Source organism: Acipenser ruthenus, chromosome 5 (genome assembly GCF_902713425.1).
Source record: "Acipenser ruthenus chromosome 5, fAciRut3.2 maternal haplotype, whole genome shotgun sequence".
Classification (NCBI taxonomy): domain Eukaryota; kingdom Metazoa; phylum Chordata; class Actinopteri; order Acipenseriformes; family Acipenseridae; genus Acipenser; species Acipenser ruthenus.
Genome location: NC_081193.1, coordinates 31,944,677 through 31,957,559, shown reverse-complemented (window position 1 = coordinate 31,957,559; position 12,883 = coordinate 31,944,677).

The following is a 12,883-nucleotide window of genomic DNA, read 5'->3' as shown; positions in this document are numbered from 1 at the left end:
TTGATCTCCGGCTGCTCTTGATCTCCGTGAACGCACCTGCTGTCTCCAAACCTTGCAGAGCAGCACATTGAAGCGCTTGAAAACACAGCACAACATTCCCTAATAACACTTGCAATGCATTATGACTTCAAAGGTATGGCTTTAGGTCTATGACATTATTATTTATTGATTTTATTTTGTTTTATTTCTTTGATCACCAACTGCCACGACAACACACTCGTTTTTTTTATGCAGTACTCCTGACGAACTTCACCCATTGCCCGCATCGTACCGGCTCTTAAGGTAGCTTGTGTTGGAGCAGCAGGACAAGCTCGCCATCCCGCCCGCTGCTTTCCTGCATTATTGCTCACCAAAACACAACGCACCCAGGGGAGAGATACCATGGTAAATAGGTAACCTATTTACCATGGTATCCCTCCCCTGCGGCGGCTGCTCTTGATCTCCGGCTGCTCTTGATCTCCGTGAACGCACCCGCTGTCTCCAAACCTTGCAGAGCAGCACATTGAAGCGCTTGAAAACACAGCACAACATTCCCTAATAACACTTGCAATGCATTATGACTTCAAAGGTATGACTTTAAGTCTATGACATTATTATTTATTGATTTTATTTTGTTTTATTTCTTTGATCACCAACTGCCACGACAACACACTCGTTTTTTTTATGCAGTACTCCTGACGAACTTCACCCATTGCCCGCATCGTACCGGCTCTTAAGGTAGCTTGTGTTGCAGCAGCAGGACAAGCTCGCCATCCCGCCCGCTGCTTTCCTGCATTATTGCTCGACAAAACACAACGCACCCAGGGGAGAGATACCATGGTAAATTGGTAACCTATTTACCATGGTATCCCTCCCCTGCGGCGGCTGCTCTTGATCTCCGGCTGCTCTTGATCTCCGTGAACGCACCCGCTGTCTCCAAACCTTGCAGAGCAGCACATTGAAGCGCTTGAAAACACAGCACAACATTCCCTAATAACACTTGCAATGCATTATGACTTCAAAGGTATGACTTTAAGTCTATGACATTATTATTTATTGATTTTATTTTGTTTTATTTCTTTGATCACCAACTGCCACGACAACACACTCGTTTTTTTTATGCAGTACTCCTGACGAACTTCACCCATTGCCCGCATCGTACCGGCTCTTAAGGTAGCTTGTGTTGCAGCAGCAGGACAAGCTCGCCATCCCGCCCGCTGCTTTCCTGCATTATTGCTCGACAAAACACAACGCACCCAGGGGAGAGATACCATGGTAAATTGGTAACCTATTTACCATGGTATCCCTCCCCTGCGGCGGCTGCTCTTGATCTCCGGCTGCTCTTGATCTCCGTGAACGCACCCGCTGTCTCCAAACCTTGCAGAGCAGCACATTGAAGCGCTTGAAAACACAGCACAACATTCCCTAATAACACTTGCAATGCATTATGACTTCAAAGGTATGACTTTAAGTCTATGACATTATTATTTATTGATTTTATTTTGTTTTATTTCTTTGATCACCAACTGCCACGACAACACACTCGTTTTTTTTATGCAGTACTCCTGACGAACTTCACCCATTGCCCGCATCGTACCGGCTCTTAAGGTAGCTTGTGTTGGAGCAGCAGGACAAGCTCGCCATCCCGCCCGCTGCTTTCCTGCATTATTGCTCACCAAAACACAACGCACCCAGGGGAGAGATACCATGGTAAATAGGTAACCTATTTACCATGGTATCCCTCCCCTGCGGCGGCTGCTCTTGATCTCCGGCTGCTCTTGATCTCCGTGAACGCACCCGCTGTCTCCAAACCTTGCAGAGCAGCACATTGAAGCGCTTGAAAACACAGCACAACATTCCCTAATAACACTTGCAATGCATTATGACTTCAAAGGTATGACTTTAAGTCTATGACATTATTATTTATTGATTTTATTTTGTTTTATTTCTTTGATCACCAACTGCCACGACAACACACTCGTTTTTTTTATGCAGTACTCCTGACGAACTTCACCCATTGCCCGCATCGTACCGGCTCTTAAGGTAGCTTGTGTTGGAGCAGCAGGACAAGCTCGCCATCCCGCCCGCTGCTTTCCTGCATTATTGCTCACCAAAACCGTTCGCCGAAACAAAAATAGGTAAATAGGTAACCTATTTACCATGGTATCTCTCCCCTGGGTGCCTTGTGTTTTGCGCCGGCTGCTCTTGATCTCCGTGAACGCACCCGCTGTCTCCAAACCTTGCAGAGCAGCACATTGAAGCGCTTGAAAACACAGCACAACATTCCTTAATATCACTTGCAATGCATTATGACTTCAAAGGTATGACTTTAAGTCTATGACATTATTATTTATTGATTTTATTTTGTTTTATTTCTTTGATCACCAACTGCCACGACAACACACTCGTTTTTTTTATGCAGTACTCCTGACGAACTTCACCCATTGCCCGCATCGTACCGGCTCTTAAGGTAGCTTGTGTTGGAGCAGCAGGACAAGCTCGCCATCCCGCCCGCTGCTTTCATGCATTATTGCTTACGAAAACACAACGCACCCAGGGGAGAGATACCATGGTAAATAGGCCCCTGCGGCGGCTGCTCTTGATCTCCGGCTGCTCATGATCTCCGTGAACGCACCCGCTGTCTCCAAACCTTGCAGAGCAGCACATTGAAGCGCTTGAAAACACAGCACAACATTCCCTAATAACACTTGCAATGCATTATGACTTCAAAGGTATGACTTTAAGTCTATGACATTATTATTTATTGATTTTATTTTGTTTTATTTCTTTGATCACCAACTGCCACGACAACACACTCGTTTTTTTATGCAGTACTCCTGACGAACTTCACCCATTGCCCGCATCGTACCTGCTCTTAAGGTAGCTTGTGTCGGAGCAGCAGGACAAGCTCGCCATCCCGCCCGCTGCTTTCCTGCATTATTGCTCACGAAAACACAACGCACCCAGGGGAGAGATACCATGGTAAATAGGTAACCTATTTACCATGGTATCCCTCCCCTGCGGCGGCTGCTCTTGATCTCCGGCTGCTCATGATCTCCGTGAACGCACCCGCTGTCTCCAAACCTTGCAGAGCAGCACATTGAAGCGCTTGAAAACACAGCACAACATTCCCTAATAACACTTGCAATACATTATGACTTCAAAGGTATGACTTTAAGTCTATGACATTATTATTTATTGATTTTATTTTGTTTTATTTCTTTGATCACCAACTGCCACGACAACACACTCGTTTTTTTATGCAGTACTCCTGACGAACTTCACCCATTGCCCGCATCCTACCGGCTCTTAAGGTAGCTTGTGTTGGAGCAGCAGGACAAGCTCGCCATCCCGCCCGCTACTTTCCTGCATTATTGCTCACCAAAACACAACGCACCCAGGGGAGAGATACCATGGTAAATAGGTAACCTATTTACCATGGTATCCCTCCCCTGCGGCGGCTGCTCTTGATCTCCGGATGCTCATGATCTCCGTGAACGCACCCGCTGTCTCCAAACCTTGCAGAGCAGCACATTGAAGCGCTTGAAAACACAGCACAACATTCCCTAATAACACTTGCAATGCATTATGACTTCAAAGGTATGACTTTAAGTCTATGACATTATTATTTATTGATTTTATTTTGTTTTATTTCTTTGATCACCAACTGCCACGACAACACACTCGTTTTTTTATGCAGTACTCCTGACGAACTTCACTCATTGCCCGCATCGTACCGGCTCTTAAGGTAGCTTGTGTTGGAGCAGCAGGACAAGCTCGCCATCCCGCCCGCTGCTTACCTGCATTATTGCTCACCAAAACACAACGCACCCAGGGGAGAGATACCATGGTAAATAGGTAACCTATTTACCATGGTATCCCTCCCCTGCGGCGGCTGCTCTTGATCTCCGGCTGCTCATGATGTCCGTGAACGCACCCGCTGTCTCCAAGCCTTGCAGAGCAGCACATTGAAGCGCATGAAAACACAGCACAACATTCCCTAATAACACTTGCAATGCATTATGACTTCAAAGGTATGACTTTAAGTCTATGACATTATTATTTATTGATTTTATTTTGTTTTATTTCTTTGATCACCAACTGCCACGACAACACACTCGTTTTTTTATGCAGTACTCCTGACGAACTTCACCCATTGCCCGCATCGTACCGGCTTTTAAGGTAGCTTGTGTTGGAGCAGCAGGACAAGCTCGCCATCCCGCCCGCTGCTTTCCTGCATTATTGCTCACGAAAACACAACGCACCCAGGGGAGAGATACCATGGTAAATAGGTAACCTATCCCGCATCGTACCGGCTCTTAAGGTAGCTTGTGTTGGAGCAGCAGGACAAGCTCGCCATCCCGCCCGCTGCTTTCCTGCATTATTGCTCACGAAAACACAACGCACCCAGGGGAGAGATACCATGGTAAATAGGTAACCTATTTACCATGGTATCCCTCCCCTGCGGCGGCTGCTCTTGATCTCCGGCTGCTCATGATCTCAGTGAACGCACCCGCTGTCTCCAAACCTTGCAGAGCAGCACATTGAAGCGCTTGAAAACACAGCACAACATTCCCTAATAACACTTGCAATGCATTATGACTTCAAAGGTATGACTTTAAGTCTATGACATTATTATTTATTGATTTTATTTTGTTTTATTTCTTTGATCACCAACTGCCACGACAACACACTCGTTTTTTTATGCAGTACTCCTGACGAACATCACCCATTGCCCGCATCGTACCGGCTCTTAAGGTAGCTTGTGTTGGAGCAGCAGGACAAGCTCGCCATCCCGCCCGCTGCTTTCCTGCATTATTGCTCACGAAAACACAACGCACCCAGGGGAGAGATACCATGGTAAATAGGTAACCTATTTACCATGGTATCCCTCCCCTGCGGCGGCTGCTCTTGATCTCCGGCTGCTCATGATCTCCGTGAACGCACCCGCTGTCTCCAAACCTTGCAGAGCAGCACATTGAAGCGCTTGAAAACACAGCACAACATTCCCTAATAACACTTGCAATGCATTATGACTTCAAAGGTATGACTTTAAGTCTATGACATTATTATTTATTGATTTTATTTTGTTTTATTTCTTTGATCACCAACTGCCACGACAACACACTCGTTTTTTTATGCAGTACTCCTGACGAACTTCACCCATTGCCCGCATCGTACCGGCTCTTAAGGTAGCTTGTGTTGGAGCAGCAGGACAAGCTCGCCATCCCGCCCGCTGCTTTCCTGCATTATTGCTCACGAAAACACAACGCACCCAGGGGAGAGATACCATGGTAAATAGGTAACCTATTTACCATGGTATCCCTCCCCTGCGGCGGCTGCTCTTGATCTCCGGCTGCTCATGATCTCCGTGAACGCACCCGCTGTCTCCAAACCTTGCAGAGCAGCACATTGAAGCGCTTGAAAACACAGCACAACATTCCCTAATAACACTTGCAATGCATTATGACTTCAAAGGTATGACTTTAAGTCTATGACATTATTATTTATTGATTTTATTTTGTTTTATTTCTTTGATCACCAACTGCCACGACAACACACTCGTTTTTTTATGCAGTACTCCTGACGAACTTCACCCATTGCCCGCATCGTACCGGCTCTTAAGGTAGCTTGTGTTGGAGCAGCAGGACAAGCTCGCCATCCCGCCCGCTGCTTTCCTGCATTATTGCTCACGAAAACACAACGCACCCAGGGGAGAGATACCATGGTAAATAGGTAACCTATTTACCATGGTATCCCTCCCCTGCGGCGGCTGCTCTTGATCTCCGACTGCTCATGATCTCCGTGAACGCACCCGCTGTCTCCAAACCTTGCAGAGCAGCACATTGAAGCGCTTGAAAACACAGCACAACATTCCCTAATAACACTTGCAATGCATTATGACTTCAAAGGTATGACTTTAAGTCTATGACATTATTATTTATTGATTTTATTTTGTTTTATTTCTTTGATCACCAACTGCCACGACAACACACTCGTTTTTTTTATGCAGTACTCCTGACGAACTTCACCCATTGCCCGCATCGTACCGGCTCTTAAGGTAGCTTGTGTTGGAGCAGCAGGACAAGCTCGCCATCCCGCCCGCTGCTTTCCTGCATTATTGCTCACGAAAACACAACGCACCCAGGGGAGAGATACCATGGTAAATAGGTAACCTATTTACCATGGTATCCCTCCCCTGCGGCGGCTGCTCTTGATCTCCGGCTGCTCATGATCTCCGTGAACGCACCCGCTGTCTCCAAACCTTGCAGAGCAGCACATTGAAGCGCTTGAAAACACAGCACAACATTCCCTAATAACACTTGCAATGCATTATGACTTCAAAGGTATGACTTTAAGTCTATGACATTATTATTTATTGATTTTATTTTGTTTTATTTCTTTGATCACCAACTGCCACGACAACACACTCGTTTTTTTTATGCAGTACTCCTGACGAACTTCACCCATTGCCCGCATCGTACCGGCTCTTAAGGTAGCTTGTGTTGGAGCAGCAGGACAAGCTCGCCATCCCGCCCGCTGCTTTCCTGCATTATTGCTCACGAAAACACAACGCACCCAGGGGAGAGATACCATGGTAAATAGGTAACCTATTTACCATGGTATCCCTCCCCTGCGGCGGCTGCTCTTGATCTCCGGCTGCTCATGATCTCAGTGAACGCACCCGCTGTCTCCAAACCTTGCAGAGCAGCACATTGAAGCGCTTGAAAACACAGCACAACATTCCCTAATAACACTTGCAATGCATTATGACTTCAAAGGTATGACTTTAAGTCTATGACATTATTATTTATTGATTTTATTTTGTTTTATTTCTTTGATCACCAACTGCCACGACAACACACTCGTTTTTTTATGCAGTACTCCTGACGAACCTCACCCATTGCCCGCATCGTACCGGCTCTTAAGGTAGCTTGTGTTGGAGCAGCAGGACAAGCTCGCCATCCCGCCCGCTGCTTTCCTGCATTATTGCTCACGAAAACACAACGCACCCAGGGGAGAGATACCATGGTAAATAGGTAACCTATTTACCATGGTATCCCTCCCCTGCGGCGGCTGCTCTTGATCTCCGGCTGCTCATGATCTCCGTGAACGCACCCGCTGTCTCCAAACCTTGCAGAGCAGCACATTGAAGCGCTTGAAAACACAGCACAACATTCCCTAATAACACTTGCAATGCATTATGACTTCAAAGGTATGACTTTAAGTCTATGACATTATTATTTATTGATTTTATTTTGTTTTATTTCTTTGATCACCAACTGCCACGACAACACACTCGTTTTTTTATGCAGTACTCCTGACGAACTTCACCCATTGCCCGCATCGTACCGGCTCTTAAGGTAGCTTGTGTTGGAGCAGCAGGACAAGCTCGCCATCCCGCCCGCTGCTTTCCTGCATTATTGCTCACGAAAACACAACGCACCCAGGGGAGAGATACCATGGTAAATAGGTAACCTATTTACCATGGTATCCCTCCCCTGCGGCGGCTGCTCTTGATCTCCGGCTGCTCTTGATCTCCGTGAACGCACCCGCTGTCTCCAAACCTTGCAGAGCAGCACATTGAAGCGCTTGAAAACACAGCACAACATTCCCTAATAACACTTGCAATGCATTATGACTTCAAATGTATGACTTTAAGTCTATGACATTATTATTTATTGATTTTATTTTGTTTTATTTCTTTGATCACCAACTGCCACGACAACACACTCGTTTTTTTATGCAGTACTCATGACGAACTTCACCCATTGCCCGCATCGTACCGGCTCTTAAGGTAGCTTGTGTTGGAGCAGCGGGACAAGCTCGCCATCCCGCCCGCTGCTTTCCTGCATTATTGCTCACGAAAACACAACGCACCCAGGGGAGAGATACCATGGTAAATAGGTAACCTATTTACCATGGTATCCCTCCCCTGCGGCGGCTGCTCTTGATCTCCGGCTGCTCATGATCTCCGTGAACGCACCCGCTGTCTCCAAACCTTGCAGAGCAGCACATTGAAGCGCTTGAAAACACAGCACAACATTCCCTAATAATACTTGCAATGCATTATGACTTCAAAGGTATGACTTTAAGTCTATGACATTATTATTTATTGATTTTATTTTGTTTTATTTCTTTGATCACCAACTGCCACGACAACACACTCGTTTTTTTTATGCAGTACTCCTGACGAACTTCACCCATTGCCCGCATCGTACCGGCTCTTAAGGTAGCTTGTGTTGGAGCAGCAGGACAAGCTCGCCATCCCGCCCGCTGCTTTCCTGCATTATTGCTCACGAAAACACAACGCACCCAGGGGAGAGATACCATGGTAAATAGGTAACCTATCCCGCATCGTACCGGCTCTTAAGGTAGCTTGTGTTGGAGCAGCAGGACAAGCTCGCCATCCCGCCCGCTGCTTTCCTGCATTATTGCTCACGAAAACACAACGCACCCAGGGGAGAGATACCATGGTAAATAGGTAACCTATTTACCATGGTATCCCTCCCCTGCGGCGGCTGCTCTTGATCTCCGGCTGCTCATGATCTCAGTGAACGCACCCGCTGTCTCCAAACCTTGCAGAGCAGCACATTGAAGCGCTTGAAAACACAGCACAACATTCCCTAATAACACTTGCAATGCATTATGACTTCAAAGGTATGACTTTAAGTCTATGACATTATTATTTATTGATTTTATTTTGTTTTATTTCTTTGATCACCAACTGCCACGACAACACACTCGTTTTTTTATGCAGTACTCCTGACGAACATCACCCATTGCCCGCATCGTACCGGCTCTTAAGGTAGCTTGTGTTGGAGCAGCAGGACAAGCTCGCCATCCCGCCCGCTGCTTTCCTGCATTATTGCTCACGAAAACACAACGCACCCAGGGGAGAGATACCATGGTAAATAGGTAACCTATTTACCATGGTATCCCTCCCCTGCGGCGGCTGCTCTTGATCTCCGGCTGCTCATGATCTCCGTGAACGCACCCGCTGTCTCCAAACCTTGCAGAGCAGCACATTGAAGCGCTTGAAAACACAGCACAACATTCCCTAATAACACTTGCAATGCATTATGACTTCAAAGGTATGACTTTAAGTCTATGACATTATTATTTATTGATTTTATTTTGTTTTATTTCTTTGATCACCAACTGCCACGACAACACACTCGTTTTTTTATGCAGTACTCCTGACGAACTTCACCCATTGCCCGCATCGTACCGGCTCTTAAGGTAGCTTGTGTTGGAGCAGCAGGACAAGCTCGCCATCCCGCCCGCTGCTTTCCTGCATTATTGCTCACGAAAACACAACGCACCCAGGGGAGAGATACCATGGTAAATAGGTAACCTATTTACCATGGTATCCCTCCCCTGCGGCGGCTGCTCTTGATCTCCGGCTGCTCATGATCTCCGTGAACGCACCCGCTGTCTCCAAACCTTGCAGAGCAGCACATTGAAGCGCTTGAAAACACAGCACAACATTCCCTAATAACACTTGCAATGCATTATGACTTCAAAGGTATGACTTTAAGTCTATGACATTATTATTTATTGATTTTATTTTGTTTTATTTCTTTGATCACCAACTGCCACGACAACACACTCGTTTTTTTATGCAGTACTCCTGACGAACTTCACCCATTGCCCGCATCGTACCGGCTCTTAAGGTAGCTTGTGTTGGAGCAGCAGGACAAGCTCGCCATCCCGCCCGCTGCTTTCCTGCATTATTGCTCACGAAAACACAACGCACCCAGGGGAGAGATACCATGGTAAATAGGTAACCTATTTACCATGGTATCCCTCCCCTGCGGCGGCTGCTCTTGATCTCCGACTGCTCATGATCTCCGTGAACGCACCCGCTGTCTCCAAACCTTGCAGAGCAGCACATTGAAGCGCTTGAAAACACAGCACAACATTCCCTAATAACACTTGCAATGCATTATGACTTCAAAGGTATGACTTTAAGTCTATGACATTATTATTTATTGATTTTATTTTGTTTTATTTCTTTGATCACCAACTGCCACGACAACACACTCGTTTTTTTTATGCAGTACTCCTGACGAACTTCACCCATTGCCCGCATCGTACCGGCTCTTAAGGTAGCTTGTGTTGGAGCAGCAGGACAAGCTCGCCATCCCGCCCGCTGCTTTCCTGCATTATTGCTCACGAAAACACAACGCACCCAGGGGAGAGATACCATGGTAAATAGGTAACCTATTTACCATGGTATCCCTCCCCTGCGGCGGCTGCTCTTGATCTCCGGCTGCTCATGATCTCCGTGAACGCACCCGCTGTCTCCAAACCTTGCAGAGCAGCACATTGAAGCGCTTGAAAACACAGCACAACATTCCCTAATAACACTTGCAATGCATTATGACTTCAAAGGTATGACTTTAAGTCTATGACATTATTATTTATTGATTTTATTTTGTTTTATTTCTTTGATCACCAACTGCCACGACAACACACTCGTTTTTTTTATGCAGTACTCCTGACGAACTTCACCCATTGCCCGCATCGTACCGGCTCTTAAGGTAGCTTGTGTTGGAGCAGCAGGACAAGCTCGCCATCCCGCCCGCTGCTTTCCTGCATTATTGCTCACGAAAACACAACGCACCCAGGGGAGAGATACCATGGTAAATAGGTAACCTATTTACCATGGTATCCCTCCCCTGCGGCGGCTGCTCTTGATCTCCGGCTGCTCATGATCTCAGTGAACGCACCCGCTGTCTCCAAACCTTGCAGAGCAGCACATTGAAGCGCTTGAAAACACAGCACAACATTCCCTAATAACACTTGCAATGCATTATGACTTCAAAGGTATGACTTTAAGTCTATGACATTATTATTTATTGATTTTATTTTGTTTTATTTCTTTGATCACCAACTGCCACGACAACACACTCGTTTTTTTATGCAGTACTCCTGACGAACCTCACCCATTGCCCGCATCGTACCGGCTCTTAAGGTAGCTTGTGTTGGAGCAGCAGGACAAGCTCGCCATCCCGCCCGCTGCTTTCCTGCATTATTGCTCACGAAAACACAACGCACCCAGGGGAGAGATACCATGGTAAATAGGTAACCTATTTACCATGGTATCCCTCCCCTGCGGCGGCTGCTCTTGATCTCCGGCTGCTCATGATCTCCGTGAACGCACCCGCTGTCTCCAAACCTTGCAGAGCAGCACATTGAAGCGCTTGAAAACACAGCACAACATTCCCTAATAACACTTGCAATGCATTATGACTTCAAAGGTATGACTTTAAGTCTATGACATTATTATTTATTGATTTTATTTTGTTTTATTTCTTTGATCACCAACTGCCACGACAACACACTCGTTTTTTTATGCAGTACTCCTGACGAACTTCACCCATTGCCCGCATCGTACCGGCTCTTAAGGTAGCTTGTGTTGGAGCAGCAGGACAAGCTCGCCATCCCGCCCGCTGCTTTCCTGCATTATTGCTCACGAAAACACAACGCACCCAGGGGAGAGATACCATGGTAAATAGGTAACCTATTTACCATGGTATCCCTCCCCTGCGGCGGCTGCTCTTGATCTCCGGCTGCTCTTGATCTCCGTGAACGCACCCGCTGTCTCCAAACCTTGCAGAGCAGCACATTGAAGCGCTTGAAAACACAGCACAACATTCCCTAATAACACTTGCAATGCATTATGACTTCAAATGTATGACTTTAAGTCTATGACATTATTATTTATTGATTTTATTTTGTTTTATTTCTTTGATCACCAACTGCCACGACAACACACTCGTTTTTTTATGCAGTACTCATGACGAACTTCACCCATTGCCCGCATCGTACCGGCTCTTAAGGTAGCTTGTGTTGGAGCAGCGGGACAAGCTCGCCATCCCGCCCGCTGCTTTCCTGCATTATTGCTCACGAAAACACAACGCACCCAGGGGAGAGATACCATGGTAAATAGGTAACCTATTTACCATGGTATCCCTCCCCTGCGGCGGCTGCTCTTGATCTCCGGCTGCTCATGATCTCCGTGAACGCACCCGCTGTCTCCAAACCTTGCAGAGCAGCACATTGAAGCGCTTGAAAACACAGCACAACATTCCCTAATAATACTTGCAATGCATTATGACTTCAAAGGTATGACTTTAAGTCTATGACATTATTATTTATTGATTTTATTTTGTTTTATTTCTTTGATCACCAACTGCCACGACAACACACTCGTTTTTTTTATGCAGTACTCCTGACGAACTTCACCCATTGCCCGCATCGTACCGGCTCTTAAGGTAGCTTGTGTTGGAGCAGCAGGACAAGCTCGCCATCCCGCCCGCTGCTTTCCTGCATTATTGCTCACGAAAACACAACGCACCCAGGGGAGAGATACCATGGTAAATTATTATAAGGTAACCTATTTACCGTGGTATCCCTCCCCTGCGGCGGCTGCTCTTGATCTCCGGCTGCTCATGATCTCCGTGAACGCACCCGCTGTCTCCAAACCTTGCAGAGCAGCACATTGAAGCGCTTGAAAACACAGCACAACATTCCCTAATAACACTTGCAATGCATTATGACTTCAAAGGTATGACTTTAAGTCTATGACATTATTATTTATTTATTTTATTTTGTTTTATTTCTTTGATCACCAACTGCCACGACAACACACTCGTTTTTTTTATGCAGTACTCCTGACGAACTTCACCCATTGCCCGCATCGTACCGGCTCTTAAGGTAGCTTGTGTTGGAGCAGCAGGACAAGCTCGCCATCCCGCCCGCTGCTTTCCTGCATTATTGCTCACGAAAACACAACGCACCCAGGGGAGAGATACCATGGTAAATAGGTAACCTATTTACCATGGTATCCCTCCCCTGCGGCGGCTGCTCTTGATCTCCGGCTGCTCATGATCTC